This window comes from Hyaena hyaena, unplaced genomic scaffold (assembly GCF_003009895.1).
Source record: "Hyaena hyaena isolate Hyena2069 unplaced genomic scaffold, ASM300989v1 scaffold_705, whole genome shotgun sequence".
Taxonomy (NCBI): domain Eukaryota; kingdom Metazoa; phylum Chordata; class Mammalia; order Carnivora; family Hyaenidae; genus Hyaena; species Hyaena hyaena.
In genome coordinates, this window is record NW_024081339.1 from 615,716 (window position 1) to 637,726 (window position 22,011).

Below are 22,011 nucleotides of genomic sequence, written 5' to 3' on the forward strand. Positions count from 1 at the left end.
GGGTGGTCAGCATCCCTCTGCCAACCCCCACCCCCCGTGACATGGGAGCGCGCACAGACCCCGCCGAGCCCACACGCGGGTCAGCTTCTGCCAGCTGAACTTGGTACTGGAATTACGTAACATAATTGAATTTGGTGTAGCTCGATGAAACACGAACACAAAAACCGAGAGGCTCGTTTCTATGAAAACTAAGTTGAATCTTTGGAATGACTCAGTGGAGACCGGTCATTAAACAGAACTGCCGTCAGCTTAGGGCGAGGCTGAGGACAAACTAAAATATGGAGAAAACTTAAAAATGTAAAATGAGTTTGTATCCAAACGAGGGGACAGATTTCACCCTTCTCTTAAAAACAAAACAAAACAAAACCTCAAACAAGGCACCATAAGTAATGGGCATTCGATGGCAAATAATCGGCTGGGATCTTTACTGTGTCCCCCTCCCAGTGAGCTTTTGGCCATAACTAAAAGAATCAGAACACGGATGCACATTTCTGTATTTTAAGTGAAAATAAAGGTTCAGTGTGTGTGCATAGTTTCAAGTGATTTTTCCCTTACTCTACTTTTCTTATCAGTGGGTCGAACGAAAGCATCTCTTCTGTCTGGTGAGAACCCCCGAGCCCTGCTGGGGGAGCTCCTCGCCCGTACGACCCCCACCCACAGAGCACCTCCATGGGACACGAGATGGGAGCCAGAGGCAGCAGCCCCTACCTCTGCCCCCGCTGTCCTGTGCGTGCATGCCAGGGGGTGGAACCTTCTGGCTTCCTTCCTCCAGCCCCACCCACATCTCCCCAAATCCACTGCTGATTCTCTAGCAAAGCTGCTGCCCCCTGTACATCTGGCTGAATCCAGCTTGGTGCTGGTTCATCTTCTGTGCCCCTTGGCTGGGCCATGCTACCCAGATATTTGGTCAAGCACTATTCTAGAGGATTCTGTGAAGGCATGTTTTGGATAAAGTTAACATTTAAGTCAGTAGACTTTTAATCAGGAGCAGTGCAGTGGCCCCCTAATAATGTGGGTGGGCCTTGTCCTATCAGTTGAAGACACATGTTTATCTTGTAGTACCTCTAAGTGATTCTCTGACATGGGCAAAAATAATGTGATAAAGGGATCATGATGTTGAAAGTATGCAATTTTAGGATATTCACGCTCAGGAGAATTTATGGAGATAGTTCAGAATTACATTCTACACATGGGGGGGTGGGAGTGAAGGAATATGGAAAGCAATGCCCCCCCAAAGTGAATGAATTTACTCATAATCTGAGGAAAGGAAAGTGGACGCTATCTCGATTATACTAAAACAAATGAGAGACGGTCCCGGACAGGTGTTCCTCATCTCTCCTGGGAGAGCCGAACAAAAGCCAGGATCCTTGATGGATGACCACGGGCGGCGGAATGTCCGGGGCGAAGGTTTGCACGGGAAAAGAGGCGGCGGCTAGTCCATTTCCCAGACCCCGTCTTTCAGAGAGAGAAGGGAGGTGGGTACTTGAAGGGGTCCTAGAGGCCGTGCAGACGCTCCTCGAGTCCTGGACGTGAGGAGCATCTTGGGGCCTCCTACGCTGCTCTGGGCAACACCGAAGGGAAGTGCTGCTCCCTCACTTTGTCCAGAGAATGCGAGCGTGAGGCCACGCGCACTGCCCAGACGCCTGGATGGCCGGCGGGGGCATCACCCACGTTAGGCAAAGCCAGCTGTACTCACATGCATGCTTATGGACCCCAATCTAATTTACTTCTTATTTACAGAACCTTTCTTTTCCCGAAGATACTCTGTTTTCCTGAGAAAGCACAATGACACATGTCATCCAGATTGCCGAGAACCTAGATGTATGTCCAGATCCCCTGCGAGCTGCCTCCGTGCTGACGGCTGGGGGGCTGTGGACTTCGCCAGGTACGAGCTTTCTGGGCTATGCTGCCTCATGAGCACTGTGGTTTTGCCCTGAAAACGGACAAGGGGATGGGCAGGGACCGCATTTTCTATCCAGGCACTCATTTTGCCAGGAAGGCATTATTACCTAGCCCATGAGTTGGCACTTTACCAAAGGGCCAGAAAGTAAATGTTTTCGGCTGCTGGGCCACGCGGTCCCCGGGGCCACATGGAAGCGTGCCCCGGCAGTGGGAAAGCAGAGACGACCCAGCAAGAAGGGACTGCGCCCCAGCGAAACCTGCGCTGCGCTCAGCCCATGGGCCGCCGCCTGCCGCCCCCAGGCAGCTGCACGCACCGGTGAACTGTGGAGAGGGCACATCCTCGCACATCGGACGCTTTCACAAGGTGATGCTCCGGCCAGTTCCGCCGATGCTGAGGCGGCCGGGGCCCATCGCTGGCAGGGTGTGAACACGCCGTGCACCGTGGGAGGCATAGGTTAGCAATAAAACAGCAGCAGCAAAGGCCACACGCCCCGCACGTTCAGTCGAAAAGTTCCAGCCACACGCTTGCGAATCTGAAGGAGGTGGAGCGAGGCCTGGAGAAGGCGAGCGGGAGGAAGGCCAGAACCCCCCACTCACACACACACAGTGGGGATCCCAGCCCTCAGCTTCTGAGAGCGATCGACTCGGGTAACTGTCCCCACGAGCCAATGAGGCAGATGCTCCTAGTCATTCCGGCTCAGAGGACGGGCGTGGAAACGTCCCGCAGGCAGTGTGGGCCGCGGGGACCAGTGCGTCCGGCCCCCCGGCCTGGGCTCTCACTCACGGTTTGGGCCCCAAGGTGACCCCTGCTCTGTGTCCCGCCCCCTCCCCTCTGAAGCCACCAGCCCATTAACGTCCCCAGCCAAATCCTCATTTTATACATGAGGAAGCAGGCTCAGAGGTGGGAGAGGCTTTGCCGCAGCCACTGAGGCTCTTGATGGTCGAGGTCACCCACTCGGTAAGCGGCAGGACTAGGGAGAAAACCCCACGAACCCGTGTTCCTACCTATTCTGCTGTGTGCCACTCATTTAAAAAAAAATTTTTTTTACATTTATTTTTGAGGGACAGAGTGAGACAGAGCGTGAGCAGGGAAGGAGCAGAGAGAGAAGGAGACACAGAATCTGAAGCAGGCTCCAGGCTCTGAGCTGTCAGCACAGAGCCTGACGCGGGGCTCGAACCCACGAAATGTGAGATCATGACCTGAGCTGAAGTCTGATGCTTAACCGACTGAGCCACCCTGGCGCCCCCTGTGGGCCGCTCATTGAACAAGGCCGGTGACGGCTAATGGAAGGCAGGTACCCAAAGTGGCTTAGCTCTAAAATATCCCAGGAAAGTGCACGTATTTAGGAATTCTGTGGCCATGCCATATCTTGATTGGACAGTTGCAAATTTTTGTTACACATGCCCATTTCCTGAGCACAAATGTGAGTTCACTACTTAAAGAAGTTGTGGATTTCTACTTAATGGCTAATTGTGCACACTGCGCCCTGTTTTGAAAAATCCACAGTGGTGGGCTCTGCTCTCTGCAAACGGCTTTCCCCTGAGTTGTCACGACATCAGATGGCCTTGAACATCTGAAATCGCTTTCCCTGCCTCTCAAGAGCCTATTTAGTGGTGCTGTGGGGGAAAGCCCATCAACGTATCTCACGAGCACTTACACATCCAACAGCGGACTGACATTCATTTTTCTTTTTTTAAAACGAATGATCTTCCCACAGGACATGGTTTAATTCATGTCCCGAGGTGCAAAGTGGAACTTAAATCACAGAAGATTCACCAACAACTGTTTTCCAACTCACTCTCCTGGGATCCTCATTTTCTGGGAAAAGAGCGTCAGTCCTCCGTTCTATTATAGAAGGTGAACCCTCCCCACTGTGGCTTCTTCCTTTAATGAGAAGCATGTAAAATGACGGCCTTGCTCCTCCTACGGTTTCAGGCTTGTCTGGCATGTTTGCTTCAGGGTTTCTGGGATGTTCTTTCCTAGATAAATACTCTGAAATGATCTTCTCCAGACTCACGAGTCAATCTTCTAAGATTTCCAGGTGGCCTCGTCCAGAGTCTGGGTCTGGACAGCAGCCCCCGAGTTCCTGGGGCTGCTGCGCTCGGCTGGAGGGGCCGCGAGGGTCTAGGCCCGCCGGTGACGGGGCTGTGTGCTGGGGCTGCTAGGGGCTGTCATATATCCGGGGGCATTAGGACAGACACAGGAGAAGCAGATCGAATCCAGGTCTGACACAGATGCAACTTGTGAGCAAATTGCTCCCCGGCATGGAGTCAATGTCAAATCCTGCACTGAGTTTCCGGCACATTCTTTGCAGTCAGTAGTAGAGACAGAACGCGTGTCCAGGTTGCACGGCCACATCGAGTCCACCAGCCATCCTCATCACTTTCCGAGTGGTTAGCACGTGAAATCTAAAAAAAAACTCGTAACCACATTTCCCTGCTTTTTAAATTTTTTTTGGCTTCATTTACGAAAGCAGTAATGGCAACGGAATGATAGCAACAGAGGCATAAACCCACACAGAGGGGTCCAGGCAAGAATGCGAAAGTGAAGGACAGACAGGAGAGCAGACACCAATACTTACTGCAGTTTCCACAAAATGACAGCCGGATAGGATCTTTTTTTTACAATGATTTCTAAGAATCTCCAAGTTTTCTCTTTTAAGCTGTCCAACAGCTTCCTCACTGAGGTCCAGGGGTGAAGGTACCACGTGATGTAGATGAGTTTTCTGGCCAGGAGATGCCGTAAGGCCAGGGACTGCCAAAAACACATGGGGGGCATTTGAGGGCAGTCATCTCGTTTTCCACGAGGCTGGAAGGATTCCATTCTCCGCCGGACGCATCTCTCATTGCGGCACGTGACGCTTAATTGGCTCCAGGAAATGAACACACCTCATGTGCAGCACAACGTGTATGTAACCTCGTGTTTCCCATCCCTGCGCAACTACCTTTTCTAATTGCATCCATGTTTCTTCAAGACGTTTGCAGATTAGTCTTACTTTCTTACTACGTCTTAGGTGCCTGTGGGTTGAACTTCATCCCCATCGGGTAGATCGTATACACACCAAGTACTGACAAAGTAATGCACGTTAATATTTAATTAACCCATATCGCTGTCAGTCTAGTTAGCTAATTATTTAGTCAGATACCATTGCAATCAACATCCTAATGGAAAGCTTCAGATATTACATCGCAAAACTTATCCGATGAGTCATGCAAAGGTCATATTTATTCACTGCCCTTAAAAGCACTGGTTCTAGAAGACAAAGAGAACGTGAACAGGGCTGTACTATACTGGTATTCCATTCATGACATTTACCATATTATCATAATTGGTATAATTTATTAGCCTGCACTGAAAAAGGGCCTAATGATGCAATGGTATTTACATCATGCATCCAGACATAAGAAAATACTTTGTTGTACATTTAAATGTTTTCAGATATGCTCACTATTCTTCCAACGAGTCAGGGCAAGAGAAACCCCATATTTAAAGACCTCGTTTTCTAGCTCGGCTGGTTCAAGTGACTCAGATTGGAGCAGCAGCCAGGGTAGCATTTCTGACGATTTATCCCAAAATACTGTACACAGAGCATAGAAACAAGGTCTGGGCAGTTTGGACAGTCCTATGATGTCTTTCTCTAACTGCCTGTGTGACGTAAGGTCTATATATGCACAAGCCAAAATTATCATTATTGGTTTAGAATATTAAAACTATGAGATTACTGGGCGCTTGGGCGGCTCAGTTGAGTATCCAACTCTTGGTTTGGGTTCAGGTCATGATCTCAGGGTTGTGGGTTCAAGCCCTGCACTGGACTCTGTGCTGAGGGTGGAGCCTGCTCACAATTGTCTGACTCTCTCTCTTTTAGTGTCTGGCGACAAAATTAATTTGACTCTATAAAATCATAACTAATTAAAATATAATGCTCTAAAGATTTGTACAATATAAGTTAATACAATATTAATAGAGGTGTGAAATGTTCAGGAAAACATACATGTTCACATTCACTTAAGTAAAATACATCTATGCCCTCTTCCCAAAGAACCTAGTGACCAAATGGAGCAACAAAGGAAAAAGTTAGTGTCTGGTAGGTAGCTTCCAGATTTTCAAGATTTCAATTTTGTCTCAATTAGTCTCCTAAGGCAATGTAATCCCAAGCAAAACCTGAGAAGAGTCCTTTGTTTATTTTTTAACTTGGCAACATAAATATAAAGTTCATATGGAAAAAAATCATTCAGGAAAATCCAGAAAAATTCTAAAAAAGACGCATGATTCATAAAATGCTCGTCATCATACAGTGAGATTCTGGCACAGAAAAATGAACTGGGAAGGGCACTTGAGCCAGTGAAGCAATTACGTACATGGCCTTAAGGTGCGATGGGGCTGGCCTTCTGAATCAGTGGGCACAACATGAATTTTCACTAAGTGGTGTTGGGACAGATCGCTGGGCTGTGGGAGAAAAACCGGAACCCTACACTTCGTTCTTCATATCAAAGTGAATGTCATTTTGATCAAAGCCAAATACTTAACGTAACCAAAATGTTTGAAGAGAGTGCAAGTGAATATTTCATTATATTAGAGTATTAAAAACTTGAGCTATGTTATATAAACAAGAATCTATTAAAAGTTAATATAAACTTCGCCGCATACTAATTTCAACATTATGTAACAGTAATAAACAAGGCGCTCAGCAAATTTCCACGAATGATTATCCAGGGGAGCAAGGGTGATGTGTTGAGTGATCAAATAGTGTACCGCCCGGCCAAGGTCACTGTGGAGGGTGGAAGGGCACTATTGATTCCAGAGGAACAGCAGGGGCTGGGTAACAGTGCATAGACTGGAACCTTCCGGAGCAAACTGGAATGTATGACTGCCTTATTATAGGACTTTTGTTTTATATACACACACACAACACACATGTATAAACATCCACTAGCTAACACGTATTCACATGTTATTTACTTTGATCACACATACTGTTTCCTAATAGACGCACATACGGAAAAAGAACAAAGTACAAACAAAGGGGTGTCAAATATATGTTCCCACTGATTCAGTCACATTCAGTACTCACACCCACTCGGATTGGCAGCTTACATGCCCTCGCTGATCCTCTCACTCTCCAATCTCCGGTGCCCATCTGGGCCCGTCTCCACGTCTGTACCGTGAGGTGGGGTTAGAACCGACTGGCGTTCTCGTGAGCATGAACTGAGTCGATCAATTGCTGATGGTCACTCTTCTCTTGTTCCGTCACCGCCGCCACGCTTGGGGTTTAGTAGGGCCTGGGGCTTATATAACGTAGGACCCCTTCCTCTAAGAAGAGTGAAAACTAAACTGGGGGCTTGAAACTGGGGGAGCCCTACAGACTCAGGTTCAGCGGCTCCCGGCACCCCGATTACTAGCCTTCCTGCATGGACCCCGCAGACGCATCTCTGGGCGTTTCTACTTCTCTTGCAGAGTCACCGCTTAGGGTCCAGTGGTGACTGTCACTCATTGGGAATGGGCATTTTCTATCATAATGCAGTTTGTTTTCATGTGACGCGTGGGAGTGAGGCCAGCGTGGCCCACCACTCTGGTGGCCGGGGACTGAGCAGGCTCCCCAGACACAGGAGGATCCTAGGTCATTAGGGGTGCGTGGATCACCCTACTGGTAATTTGCTTTCCTTTCTTCTCCACACAAAATGGATTGGACCCTGGACTTGTGGAGAGATTTCCGATAGCTTTTGTCTGTTATTTCGACTGCCTTGGCTTCAACTTATCGCTTCGAGTCATTTCGATGAATGCCCCAGCGGCACCCACATGTTCAGTACGGCAGGCCTGCTTCATGGTCACGCCAGGCAGCAACAGCAGAGGCCTTCGGTGAGACGCAGGGGACGGAGGACGTGGGCTGGCAGAGGCCACGAAGGCCGCCCCCGCAGGAGACGTGGCCGGGGAAGCCGGGACAGGCGTCCGGACTGCAGGCTCCGAGCCCCCGCGGTGCTGGGGGGCTGGGCGACCCTGCCGCCCCTCCGCAAAGAGGCGCGCATCTGAGGACAGAACCCTTCCCCGGGGATACTGGGGACCCAGGGGAAGGACGATGCAGGTGGCGGAGCAGCTGATAACCCATCTCAGGGCAGAGAGCGTTCACCGCACTTCTTCCTGCCCCTGCGCCGGACAGACAGACAAGGACCAGGAGAGGCTGGAGGAAGACACGGGCAGGAAGGAGGAGAGCCCCCTGCCCAGCTGCTAGGAAATGGGAACAGGGAGGGGATACCCTGCAAGGGGGAGACGAGAGAGAGAAAGAGAGAGAAACAAAGGAAACAGAAAAGAAACCAGCAAAGAAGAGACAGACAGAAATGAGGACTTTGTCGAAAAAGCACCTGCTCCGTGAGGTGCGCCCGACACCCCACGCCTCCTGCTTCCACTCCCGTGTCCTCCACCTTTATCATTGGCTCTTATCACCTTCTAGAATATTCCATCATTAAAAAAATCCTGTGTTTATTGTTGACTGTCTCTCCTCAGATAAGCTCCCCCAAATAGGGGCCTTTTTCAATTCACTAATGTATCCCCAGTGCCTGGCGTGTAGCAGACACTCCAATTATTAAATTAACAGAATGAATCAATGAATATTGATGGAATTAAATTAACGGAATGAATCAATGAATATTGATGGAATTAAATTAATGGAATGAATCAATGGAATATATCTCCTGGGGTTGATGTAAAGAAACCTAAGTAGGCAAAATTCAGGCAATTATTAACTCTTAGAAAAATAAAGTTTTCATAAACAAAAGGACCCAGAATCAGGGTACGCTACTTAGCCAGCAAGGACTAATAAAAAACAATGCAGACAATCACTACCAAGGGGGTACAGTCACACTGAAGGATGCAGGGCAAAGAAGGTGGTGCCCATGGTGCCCTGCAATGTCAGGGGGATAGAAGGCATGCAAAGGACCATTCCCACCCCGCTGTGATGGAGAGGAGGGGGACGCTGAGAACCAACCCATGGGACACGGGCATCATGTGTATAATTTAGGAACATGGGGAAAGATGTCAGGAGAGGGAGGTGCACGGGGCTGGGGATGGAGTGGTGGGTGGGCAGGACTGTGATTTCTCATGGGGAGCTTCAAAGTACAGAATGACTTTTCTGTAGTTACTAAATAGAATAAAAATCAACTAAAATAATAGTGTAAGAAACAAAATTCTCGAGAATTTTAATGGATTCTTCTCTTTAGTCTTTTTTATCGAGGAAATACGTAATAAATGCATCAAAACAATTTTTAAAAACCCTGGTTAGAATTTTGCTTGACATAGAAGTAAAATAAGACTGTAGCCCTGTGGCAGCTGGGCGAGGAAGGGGAAGGTCTGAGTCGGCTCTTGTCTGGCATTCGATCCAGACAAATCTAACCACTCTGGAAGACTGTGGTCTTCCTCTCCGGTGATTACATTCCTGGCCACCACAGTCAGAAGCACATTAAAAATTTTGTTCCTGAATGGAACCCGTAGGAGAAAAAACACACACACACGTGAAAATGTCTTAAGCTGCATGTGGTCCCAGTTTTCACCCTGCAAACCTATTTCTTCAGTGGGACGAGGGATTGTCCTGAAGGCTGTATTTCAACTGAAAGTGTAATTTACCTATACATTCATGTAACAGGAATTTGAGGATCTCTATGGCTGTGGGGCATGCGTGCCTTTGAAAATGCAACAGGTAATACTTATGGAAAACTTTATAAATTAAATAAGCACTGCTTAAGCAGAAACCCAAGAAAAAGAAGAAGGATGGGAAAAATCGAACATTTGGTAACTGTGTTAATATTGGCAGAAAAATCTCGTTGCCACGTGACAAAACTAATGCAGAAGTTTACTTTCTTTCTAGACCTGAAAAAATCTAGAAGGTCTGTCTCTACAGGTGGAAATAGGTGTGGCAGAAAAACTGGTCAGAAGACAACACATCAGTAAGTCAACCAAAACTAACCTGACTTCTTAAGCATGTTAATGTGAAATGCAAAATACGTTTCTGTATCAAATTCTAAAGTTAATTATAGTTGAAGCTTTGAATTAAAATACAGGTTTGAATTGCATGGGACCATGTATAGATGGATTTTTTTTTTAGGTTTGTTAATTTATTTTGAGAGAGATAGTGCAAACAGGGGAAGGCCAGAGAGACAGGGAGAGAGAAAGAACCACAAGCAAAGTCCACAATTTCAGCGCAGAGCCCAGTGCTGGGTCTGAACTCATGAACCGTGAGACCATGACCTGAGCCGAAATCAAGAGTTGGACGGTTAACTGACTAAGCCACCAGGCATCCCTATAAGTGAATTAAAATAATGTTTTAAATGTTTATTTATTTTTGAGAGAGAGAGACAGAGCATGAGTAGGGGAGCAGCAGAGAGAGAGAGGCAGACACAGAATCTGAAGCAGGCTCCAGGCTCTGAGCTGTCAGCACAGAGCCCGACACGGGGCTCGAACCCACAAACCATGAGATCATGACCTGAGCCGAAGTAGGCTGCTTAACTGACTGAGCCACCCAGGCGCCCCCTTTTCTTGACAAGTACAGCACAGTACTGTGAGTGCGTTTTCTCCTTTGAATTTCTTAACATTTTTCTCTGGCTTACTTTATTGTAAGAACATAGTGCATGATACGTAGAAGACCCAAAATATGTGATATTCAGCTGTTTACATTAGGGGTGAGGCTTCCAGTCAACAGAAGGCTATTAGTAGTCAAGCTCTGGAAGAGTCAAAAGCTACACGTGGATTTTCCACTACTAGGCTTTGGCGCCCCTGTCCCTGTGTCGTTCCAGGATCAACTGTGGTTTAGTTTCCCTCTTAAGCTAGAGCTCTTTCCAGGTTACAGGAGTTCACTGAACTCACTTGCTCAATTTTTCTTGCCTAGAATGTCCGTGATTTTTCCTTTCCCTTTCCCTTTCCTCCCTCCTTCCCTCCCTTCCTTCCTTTATTTCTTCAGTGAAATTTTTTTATGGTGATAGCAGTGAGGGGGTGGGTGGGGAGGCTAAACAGAGGATTATGCTGGGAAAAATAACTTTTTAAAATCTAAAACCTTAGAATACCTTCTTGAAGTCTCCACTGGCTGGAAGCCCACCCTCTGCAGAGGTTACCATGGAGACCAATGACTAGCAGACATGCCCCAGGGGTCCATTGTACAGAATGTCTGTGATGCCTGAACAATGGAGCCCTTACAAGAGCTACAGTGTGATGTGGAAAAGAAATAGCCATGCCCCCTTCCACACTCCCCCTTCCACTATGGACACGTATGTGCTCACCCTCAGGGGGTAAATAGGGTGGGTCCCTCCTGGCCTTCCCACAGCCCTGTTGGCTTCAGAGTCTGAGAAAGCTGGGCACAGAGCACACTTCCTTTGAAGAAATAGTCCAGGAGTTCCGTTTTATCTGATGGCCTTGGCCTCTCGTACATTTTTTTTTTTTTTTAAGGAGACATCCTAGAGTGTCTTCCTTTTAAAAGCCTAATTTATTACAATGTCAAATCATGTCAAATACCAGGAACCAGGCTGGGCGCTTGTCAACCTGCTTTCCAATGTGAAAGGAAAATGCCTGATTCCTGAACATCAGTTCAGGATGATCACGCGAAATGCCCCAAACTTACAAACAGCAGAGTTTGTTAATTTTCTCATCCGCACCAAACACTGGCTAAAAACATCACACCCTGATGAGGTTGAGTCACTGGGTCTTGGCAAATTAGATACAATGATTTACAGACAAACCAAAACCCAGAGTACTCTCTGTTGTTCAACTGTGTTCAGGACAGAAATTCATCGTGAGTCCTTGGACTGTCAGCAGGTGTGAAGGGCTTCTTTCTTGCCGTGCCATTTTTGCTAAGTCACATGGTTCCTATTTCTTGAGCTGTTTGTTTGGGTGAACATGTGAATTTGCTGGAGACTCCTGTGCAGAGTGGGTGACTCCCTGTGCCTGGCTCAAGGCAAATGACCACAGGCCCCGGGTGGCATGGGCCGAGCTGCCGTGTGGGCGCTCACACGCGGGGCCCCGTGGGCGTGGGCGCTCCCCGTGCAGGGGCTGCCCAGGAGACAAGTCTGCGAATCTGCATCTCCCTCAGGGTGGTGCTTAACAAAGGGCTTTAAATGGCCGCCTCTGAACCACAGCGCTGGCCCCTGGGCCTCACTGCCCTGAGCGCACAGCGTGGGAAAGACGTCCAGCCTGAAATGAAACCCTCCCTCAGCATCGGTCCACTGAGCAAACCCCAGGTTCTGTGGTCTTTCAGGTTGTGTCTCTCGAAATGCAGCCCATTGGACGGCGTGGCTCTCAAACCCTGACAAAGTGCACCCTTGTCCAGTGGTCCCGGGAGCTCACACTGCTGTCTGGACTGGGGGGAAAATGCACATCTTTAAACACAGGACGAAAACTAAGTGCTGTCACATGGGGACCCAAACCAAAGTCCCCTGGAGAACCGCAGAGGGTCAGCGAGGGTCCCCTCCCTAAAATTGAATTGGCTTTTCCCCCTCATTTCACTGCTCACCAATCAGCAGTCGAGAAAGGCTGGTGGTGTGTTTTGCAGGGTGCACAGGGACCAAGGCGCTGGCAGCTCTGCAGGGACATATCGTTACCGGTGAGTCACTGACAAGAGATGAATTGTAATCTGTTTGGTCTTCTTTTCTTTTCACCTAATTCTGGCTAAGCCAACTCTGCCCCCCATGTCTGCACCTGCGGCCAGGGTGATTACGCTCACTTAGGGCCCTCGGCCAGGTGCCCGGATGTGCACATCCCTGGCGGGGTCACTGGCGGCCTCGCGCTCCCCTCCCCCGCCTGCACCTCCCCTCACGCTCCTACAGCTTAGCCTCTTTCACCGTGAAAACAAAAACAAGGAGTGAGAACTTCATCCCGTGGGCCACCAGCGTGCAAGCCCTCTGCCCGCCCGTCCAGGGTGACCCTCAAAGGCACCAGCCACGTCTGCTCTCTCCATCCGCCCTCCCCGTCATCCCTCAAAGCGCACAGGCACGCTGAACCAGCTCGGGGGTGAAAACCAGAGAAATAGCCGCGAACCTTCCCGGGGCCTCACGGCCATTTACCTCCGTGCCCTGCCCTCTGTGGTGCTTGGTGGCAAGACTCCTCAAAAGAAGTGCGGTGCCCACAGATCTGCTTTCTCCCTTGTCCCCCTCCCCCCCACCTCTCTTTCATACCTCTGTCCCCAGGCCTCATGCTATCAGTGCTCACAACCTCCCTAAGGGTTATCAACACTCAAGGAGCAGAATGCAAATTGCCCAGCTTGGCAAAGGCCATGCATACTCGGATTGCCTGCCAGTCCTCTGTGGGTCATGGCCACTGGCTCCCTCCGACCACAGATACCAAGGCTTCCCTGCTCTGTGCCTACCTACATTTGGCCTGGCTCTGCCACAGGGCCTTTGCACTTGCTGCCGTCTTGGCCAGAGCATTCCCACCCTCTGCTCCCAAGAGGCCCTGTCTCTCAGTGCTCACAGGAGTTTACTGTGATTGTCTAAGGGAAGAAAAGTGCCCCCTCCCGGACCTGCCAGGGCCGCTCTCCGTATCACTGGGCACACCTGGAAATGCACACGTCTGTATCTGCCTGTGGGAGGCCTGGCCCCGTGAGCCCCATGCGTCAGGGCCCAGCTACAAACCTTCTAGAACAGGGGCACGTACTAAGTCGTCACACGGACGGACGAACTACACATGGTGCCGTGGGTGGTGAAGACATGATTTTCTCCTGAGGCCGTGCAAGCGCGGACCTTTCCAGGGCCCCTCGACTGCTCTGTGTCATGCAGGAGTGAGCCTCGTGTTTGGAGACAGTAGAAAGGCAGATTTCAGTGCGACGCCGTGCCACAAAATCACAAATCTAAATACGCGGCGTCTTAAGACGTGCCGCGTCGCCGCATATGAAGGCAGGCCCGACGCGCTCAGGGCACCAGTCTGTTCACAGGCCGCAAGCGTCAGCCACAGTCTCTCCACAGAGGGCCACGCGCTTTCAAGAGAGGCCTCTTTATCTTGAAAAAAATAAGCGACACTAAAACATTTGTTCCTAGTGAATGCAGGTTTAACGGCACAGTTCTGTTCTTCTTCTAGTTTATTGTGTTCCATTTTCTGGCGAGAAAAAGCAAAACTAGGCTAGCGGCCTTTCTAGGGAGGGGAGGTGTGGCCTTTTGAGGGCCGGGTGCTGGTCCTGTCTCGGGGGTCCACTCTGCCCGCTGGCCTCACTGCAGGTGTAGACGGCCCACGGTGCTGTCAGGGAGGCCGTCTCTGAGCCTGGGGCCCTGCTCCTGAGACCCCACACTGTGGGGGGAGGGGGGAGGGGATCCGTCCTGTCCGGCTCCCGACCCAGAGATTTCTAACACCCCCCAAGATGTATCCAGCACACTCTAAATACTGCACCATCCGCCAGTAAGATGCACTCCAGTTTAAGCTCCGTCATACTTCATTTCGCTTTTCTGTAAAGTATTTATTTCTAAGGGCGTTAGGATGCTCATGTGTGAGGTATCCTGGGTGTTGTTTAATTTATACAGCTCTTTTACTTATTTTTATCAGAAGCACACAATGTGAAAAAGAAAGAGAATATGGGGGCGCCTGGGTGGCTTATTCGGTTAAGCGTCTGACTTTCGCTTAGGTCATGATCTCGCGGTTCGTGGGTTCGAGCCCCGCGTCGGGCTCTGTGCTGACTGCCAGCTCAGAGCCTGGAGCCTGTTTCAGTCTGTGACTCCCTCCCTCTCTGACCCTCCCCTGCTCACGCTGTCTCTCTCTCTCTCTCTCTCTCTCTCCTAGAAATAAATAAAACATTAAAAAAAGAGAGAGAGAGAGAATATGGACCTTCTGGCAGTAGTGGGAATAAAAGAGAATAAGCACAGTCCTACAATAAGAACACAGTGGAGACATGACACAATACGACACAAAGAAAATGCACAGTAAACAGAAGACACACAAGAAATTAGACCTGGGTCCAAATACCAGAGCCATCACCGCTCATACTAGTAGACTAAGTATGTGTGTGAAGATGTAATGCTGACATTTAGATGCACAGAGAATGGAGAACTGTCGGGCACGGCAAAAATAAGGGAATGGAAGTGAGAGCCTTATTGTAAACTTCAGAAAAAAACAGCTTCAGTTGGAAAGCAGTATTGGGGTAAATATGGCCATTATTTAGCAACAGGGAACTATTCATGCAGAAAATATAACCCCGTCAACACAATGTGGAATTTTAATATTAATTATGAAATAAAAATAGCAGGAGAAATCGAAAAATAAGCAATCATCGAGTGAGATTTAAAAATACTTCTTGAGAAACATATACAAAATAGACAAAAAGAACACATGTGAAGTAAGGACCGTGATCGAATTGCCACATAAATGACCCCACTCCAGTGCACACGCACCTCGTCATTCCCACAGGAAGCAGTTATAAACACTCCCATGCCTTGCCGTAAAGGAAGTCTCGAAAATGCAAAAAAAATATATAATTTTAACTCTTTCTTTGGTCTCAATGTAATAACATCTGAAATAACAAAAACATTACGGCAGAGTCTCTGGAAATTTGGAAATATTAAACTACAATAATTCTACATAATTCATGGCTTTAAGAGTAAAGCAGTGCTGCCGAATTGTACCTAAAATCAGCCTATGTTCCCCCCCGAAAACGCTGTGGTTCTGAGTGAAGCTCCCAGTTTTCAACAGGTATTTCCAGAAGCACCGATTAGTATATGTACAGTGAATATATGGGTGTAGGGAAAGATTTGTAGTAAGGTCTTTTCTTTCTTTCTCTCTCTTTTTCCTTTCTTTCCTTCCTTCTTTCTTTCCTCTCTCCCTCTTCTTTCCTTCTTATCATCTACCTATCTTCTATGATCTGTCCAACATTCGTTTATGTATCTATGTATCTATCATCTACCTAGAAGTTAGTTTTTCATTTTTATTCCAAAATATTGGAAGTGTGTGTCATAGTGTGTATTATTTAGGGAATAGTTATTGTTGAACATTGGAGGGGTGGGGGGGGGCGTGAATTTTAGAGTCCATCATACTAAGGCCTGGAGACCAAAATAATAAAAATATTATGAAAAGTTTAGGTACTATTGAATGTATATAGCCAGATAAGTTCCCTGAAAATTAGAAAAAGTATTCTCAAGGTGACTTTCCACCTTTGTTCATATGGATAAATAAATATATATGTATATAAATATAAAACCACACACACACACACACACCCCAAACTAAACTAAATAAAGCAAAAACAAGGGGACAACCCTCCCTAAAATCCAAAATATTTTACAAAACTATCTAAGGCAGATTTTTAGATGTTAAACAACAAGCTCAGATCTGGAAGCCAGTTAACTTTTACATTCCCGCCTATGTTAACATGTAAGTGACTGAGGAAATAGGTTCCATCAGTCTGGCTTTATGACAAACCGTCTGTCCATACTTACAGCCTGACTTCCATAAAAGATACATTCTAACCAATGTCTGTATCAGCTTGATGCATTTACAAAGTTTTATGTATATGTATTTTTAATGTTTATTTTTGAAAGAGAAGGGGAGAGAGAGAGGGAGGGGCAGAGAGAGAGAAGGGGACAGAGAATGCAAACTTTCTGCTGTCAGCACAGAGCCCAGTCCTGGGCTCGAACTCACAAACTGTGAGATCACGACCTGAGCGAACGTCAGACGCTTAACCAACCGAGCTCTCCAGGCGCCCCAGAAGTATTGGGTATTTGGTATTTGCCCCAAGATTTTATTTTTAAGTCCTCTCTACACCCGACATGGGGCTCAAACCCACAACCCTGAGATCAAGAGTTGCACCTTCTACCAACTGGGCCTCCAGGTGCTCCTTGAATGCATCTGAAAGTCATTGTTTGGTGCTAAGTAACATCTTTCATGATGGGGGGTGAGGCAGTAAGACATCATCTTCTGTAGGAAAACACCATCACACGCAGGTGACTCAGTCATCGTGCTCACACCTGAACGGACGGCATGTCCGTCTGAAGAGAGCGTCAATCTCAGACACTCCTGGTGTCGCTGCTCAGACAGAGGTCGGATGCTTCCTCGCTGCGGCCCATGGAGCAGGACAAAACCCAGAAAGAAGAGCGGGGTCCCCCACTCTCTGGGAGGTGGCACCTCTGGGCGTGAGTCACAGCGTCAGGCTCCCTGACAGCCGGGCTCGGGGCCCGAGGGCGGGAAGCAGGGGGCCCAGAGAAGGCGTCCTGAGAGACTGTGACCTGGGCGGGCTGTTCCGTGTGGCCACGGCTCGCACCGGGAGGGGAGGGGGAGGCGGCACAGGAAACAGCCCCAAGTAGCCCACATCCCTCACACCTCCCACTGTGGTGTGACAAGAGGCATCTGTGCCCCCGGCACTGGGGAATCGCATTCCAAACCGTATTCCCGGTAACAGAGTGCAAACAGAAGCGGGGCTGCGGGCAGGACTGGCTACATCATCTGTGAAAACCACTGCGGGAAGGTCAGGGATTCGACGCCGGAACGGCCGAGAGTGAAAGCCCGTGGGGACCCACACGCCCGCGGAGCCAGGCCCGCGGCTACTTTACCCTCAGTGCCTCTGATAAGCAACAGAACTAAGATGCTCACTTCTGTGGCACTTGGGTCAGTGCAGCCCTTTTGCAGGTGGGAGCTCCTCAAGTGAGGAAGGTTCTTTTCCTTCCCTTGGGAACCTGTGCGTGGCTGGGCAGTTAATGCTTGCACGGCTCGTATCTAAAGAGGTGAAAGACAGAGTACTGGCCCCTGCCTGTCCCTGAAACGCTGCTGGGAAAGTACCAGTAACAAAGTTCACCTGCTAACCCTCAGCCTGCGTTCGGACAGCGTGCAACCTGAAGGCGGTCCCCGACCAGGCGCTTTGGTCGTAAGGAACAATTCTACCAATGGGCTCGTAAGGAGTCACCAAAGCGTAGGCAGAAACAGTCTGCCTGGTGGAGAGACTACAGAGCGGGGCTGCCTCGGCACGACTTAATAGCACAAGAAAACGAAGTATACTCAGTCACAACCTGTTTAACTAAAACTCTGAGGCTTCATTCCAAGGAGAATCGGGGAGATTGAGGAAAAGGACCCAATTCCCAACCGGAAAGTATTTCCTCTTGCACCTTCCGTGCGTTGTCTAGGAAGCCACGCTCCAGTGTTCGTGCTTCCAAAACCAGGCCCGAGCTGAGATAAACGACATGAAGAGCCACTCTGTTTAGATAAACTGCTCAACGTAAAGGGAGTGAGTGTCCGTGTGGCTTCTGTTTCAAGGGCAAGCGATGACGAAGGAGGTGGCCAGGCCCTGGGAGCCCCGGCTGCCGTCTGTTCCGAGGCCGTGGGGAGCCAGGCCTCACTTCTGAGGCCCCAGGGAAGCCCGACGCTGACCGCTGGCTCCGCTCAGCCCAGGGGAGCAGCTCCAGCCCAGGGAGCAGCTGGGAACCGCTGACGTGGCCACAATGCTCCTGCCGGCCAGAGCCTTGCAGACACTTTAAGATCAGCTTCCTCCAGTGAGGAACCTGCTGGACTCCCAGCTCACCACCCTCCCCAGAGATTTACGAGCTGGGGGAGCTCAGGTCCATCGGGGAAGGACCCTGGGCTTGACGCCCTCCAGCCGCGTGCCCAAGGCACACGTGTGCATGTGGATGCCGACAGGGAGGTCAGGAGCTACAACCCACGTGGCAGCAGCTTCTTATTTCAGTGAAAGACGAGAAGGCTGTAGGATAAGATGTTTTAGAGACTCCGCTCTGGGTCCTTTGGGAACCCTCCGTCCGGTTCAACAGGTAACACGAAATCGCACCTGCTGCGTCCTGTATTTAGTCAGACCAGGGAGTGGGGGACTCAGCTCTCGCGGGCACTGGGTGCACCTGCCGCGGCTCCGTGCTGCCACTAGGACAGGCTCAGGGGAACCCTGTCCCCGGGACAGGCTCAGGAAATACCCATCCCCGGGACAGGTGCAGGGGACACCCAACCCTCACAGCAGACGGAGTCTATTAAGAAAGGGATGCCCCTCGTGGTCGCACAAATGAAACTTGGCTCTTCTGCCCACTTAACCAGGAAAAAGAAGTTGCCAGTATTCTGGGCAGGAGAGAAATGTGCCTGACATCCTGGAGGAAAACAAAACACTTTAAATTAAGATCTACTTCGCCAGGTCAACTGTTAAAATCACAATCCACAAGGACTAACATAACTTCATTCCTCTGCATTTTGTCATAGATAGTCTTGCTTCCCAGACTAAATAAATAACTGACATGAATTTGTTTCTCCTTTTACAGCACAAATAAAAACAGCCAAGGGTTACTGAGTGCTCAGCACATGCGCAGCCCTAAGAGCTTTTACATGCTTTCCCACGACAAACGCTCACTCGCTATTTACCCCAAAATGGCCACACGGATTCCCAGGTGGCTGTTCCGCACCCCTCCCAGCCCATCCCATGGGAGCATCAGTGATGCAGGCACCTCCCGTGGGCGCCCTCCTCCTCCTCGCCCGCTGCAGCAGGGCCCGGCCTCAGTGCATCAGCTCCAGCCGTGAGAGACCTGAAGCTTGCTGGCTGCCCAGCCCCCACCACTGAGCAAGCTGCCCACTGCACACCATCCTCGCTCTTGACCTTCCTCCTAATCCGGGCTGACCTGTCCGCTCCATCAAACTGATGCCCACAGCTGGGGCGGGGGCTGGGGCATCTCGTCCCACCTGTTAGGACAAACTGCGGGGCCCCGCGTGTCATTGGGCGTCTGCTCTCTGTGGGGGACGTTAGGGAGCTCCCAGCAGGAAAGCCTGGTATTAGCTTTACGGCCAAGCTTAGGACTGTCTCCAAAGGCGTCCTCCTTCAGAGAAAAATACAAACACTCCAACACATGAGACGCAAATCCAAGAGCCAGATGGAGGGAGGGCTTCGGATGTTTCGTAGAGGACTCTGGGGGGTCCTCGCCATGTTTCCACACGCTGTTTCCACACCCCAGTTCTAACTTTCCCTTGACCAACTGCTCTGAACTTTGCCTTCACCTTCAGCACACAAAGTCCGTGACAGAATTTACTTAGTAAGTTTCACCTGAGTAAGTTAAGTACACACTACATCAAAGAACAGAGAGAGAGTCTGAGTGCAGATCCCTCAAAACCAGACAGACTGTCGGGAAGCAGAGGAGGCCCAGCGAGAAAACCAAAGGGCTGCACAGGGTGAACGAGCGACCTTCTAACCTGCGTGGAGGCTCCGGGCTCCCCTGCTTCGGGTTGGGAGCACTGCGTGGTTACAGACGCAGACAGGCCTGCTCCGGCCTTCCTACCATCGGCTCCCATCTGAGGTAGGCGCTGCTTAAGGTCACCAAGCTGCAGGCGGAGTCGGTGACTTAGTCCCAGACTGGGTGTTTTCTCGACGTCCCTCTGGACAAGCCTCACCAGACAGACAGGCAAGTGGGTTGGACAGCAGGAGTGTGAGCTGCTCAGTGCACATGCTGGGCAACTGTAAGCACGCACTGACAGCTCCCAGTTCCCCGGGGTGCTAGCACTGGGGCGGATCTGCCTCCACGTGTAACTAAGAAGGCTGGCTTCTCCTGTGCATGAAAGTGACACGTGCGCCCTTCTCTTGGTCTACATAAAGGAGGTTCCCCTAGGACACACTAACCAGCTGCTCGAGCCCCCTCACCCATCCCCGCCATGGCAAGAACTCAGCGCACTATTGGCAGAGAACCTCGGCTCATGGGGCAGCACCTCTAAACATCCACATCTACACGCGACGAGGTGCTGATCCAAGATCCAAGGTTACAATGATGTCGACCCTGGGTCACCTGCAACACAGGTGCAGAACTGGCTGTCCGGGAAGGAGCAAGGAGTCAGGTTTGTGCACTGACTCGACAGGAGGCTGTAGGAGCCCTGGCTACCCGGCCCTCTGTTCCCTTTGGACAGGGTGACCATTTGTTAAACTTTATTTATTATTTTGAGAGAAAGAGAAAGAGAGAGAGAGAGAGAGAGAGAGAGAGAGAATCCCAAGCAGGCTCCATGCTGTCAGCACAAAGCCTGACATGGGGCTCAAACTCAAAGAAACTCCAGATCATGATCCGAGCTGAAAGCAAGAGTCAAACAATCAACCGACCGAGCCCCCAGGCGCCCCCGTCTCCCGTACGGTTGTTTCCGCAGACCCTGGTGCCAGGCTGCCGCCGGCCTCCCTCTGCCAACTGCATGACTCGTCTCCGAAACTCTCCAGGACTTTGTGTGCCTGGCGCATCACCTCGGACCCAGAGCGGGCTGCAGTGAGGGTCCAGCTGAGCACAGCCCGCGGGGTGCACCGGCCGGCTGAGGGATATGAAGTGGGTACCAAGGCGTGAGGCCAATCGCAAAGCCTGCTCAGTCCCAGAAGGCTCCCCGGGTGGGCGCCCCGAGCCTCAGCAGGTGATGGGCCTCCAGCACCACAGTCTTCCTGTCCACCGGGCCCAGCACGTCTCCCAGCGCAGGCCGTGGGCCGTGGGGGCTGAGGCAGCAGGGAGGCTCTGTGAGGTGGTGGGTCCCCAGGCCCTGGGGGCGCAGGTAGGCTGGGTGGTCCCCATCGCCGTGGTGGGAGAAAAGGTCCCGATTTCTCCATCTCTGTCCCGAGCCGGTGGCCAGGGACCCGGGCAGCGCAGAGGCAAAGGGAGGTGGTCCCTCTCCCTCCCGTGTGTTACCCTCTCCCGGAAAAGCGTCAGGCTTCTGAGGCCCATTTCAGTGAACCTGGAATCCGTCTGTCAGCAGCTGTGGATCTTTACAGTCAAGGCGTCTGAGATGACCTCATACGGAATTTAGTGCGTCGGCCGCGTGAAGAGCCGGCTGGAGTCAGACGTCCGTTGTGTTACTCAGATGATTTTCCTGGCCTCTCTGGGTCGTGTCCCCCGTAAAGATGAGGGGCTGAGCACCAGAGAGGGGAAGGGTGTGCCCAGGGTGTGAGGGCTGGCAGCAGGCCCGGCCGTGGCTACTCGCGGGGTCCTGCCCAACCCAACGACGCAGGGCACCTGCACGTTACCGAGAACCGTCTTGCACAGCAGTGCTGTAGGCAGGATGGGGAGCCAGAGACCCGCCCTGGCTTTCTCGGCTCACGTGTGCACGCGTGTGCGTGCGTGTGCAGGTGTGCCCTGTAGCCACCCACACTTGCCTGCACCCCCTGGCAGGCCTGTGAATGGGTCCCTCCGACACGTCTCACTCAGTAGGCAAAGTAAACCAGAGCG

The 22,011-nt window shown here is 50.5% G+C and overlaps 1 protein-coding gene across 1 annotated transcript in view; it reads right to left on the reverse strand.

Moving 5' to 3' along the window:
* Nucleotides 1-22,011, reverse strand: part of ADAMTS16 (ADAM metallopeptidase with thrombospondin type 1 motif 16) — a 145,937-nt gene that overhangs the window by 18,459 nt on the left and 105,467 nt on the right. The window lies entirely within an intron of this gene.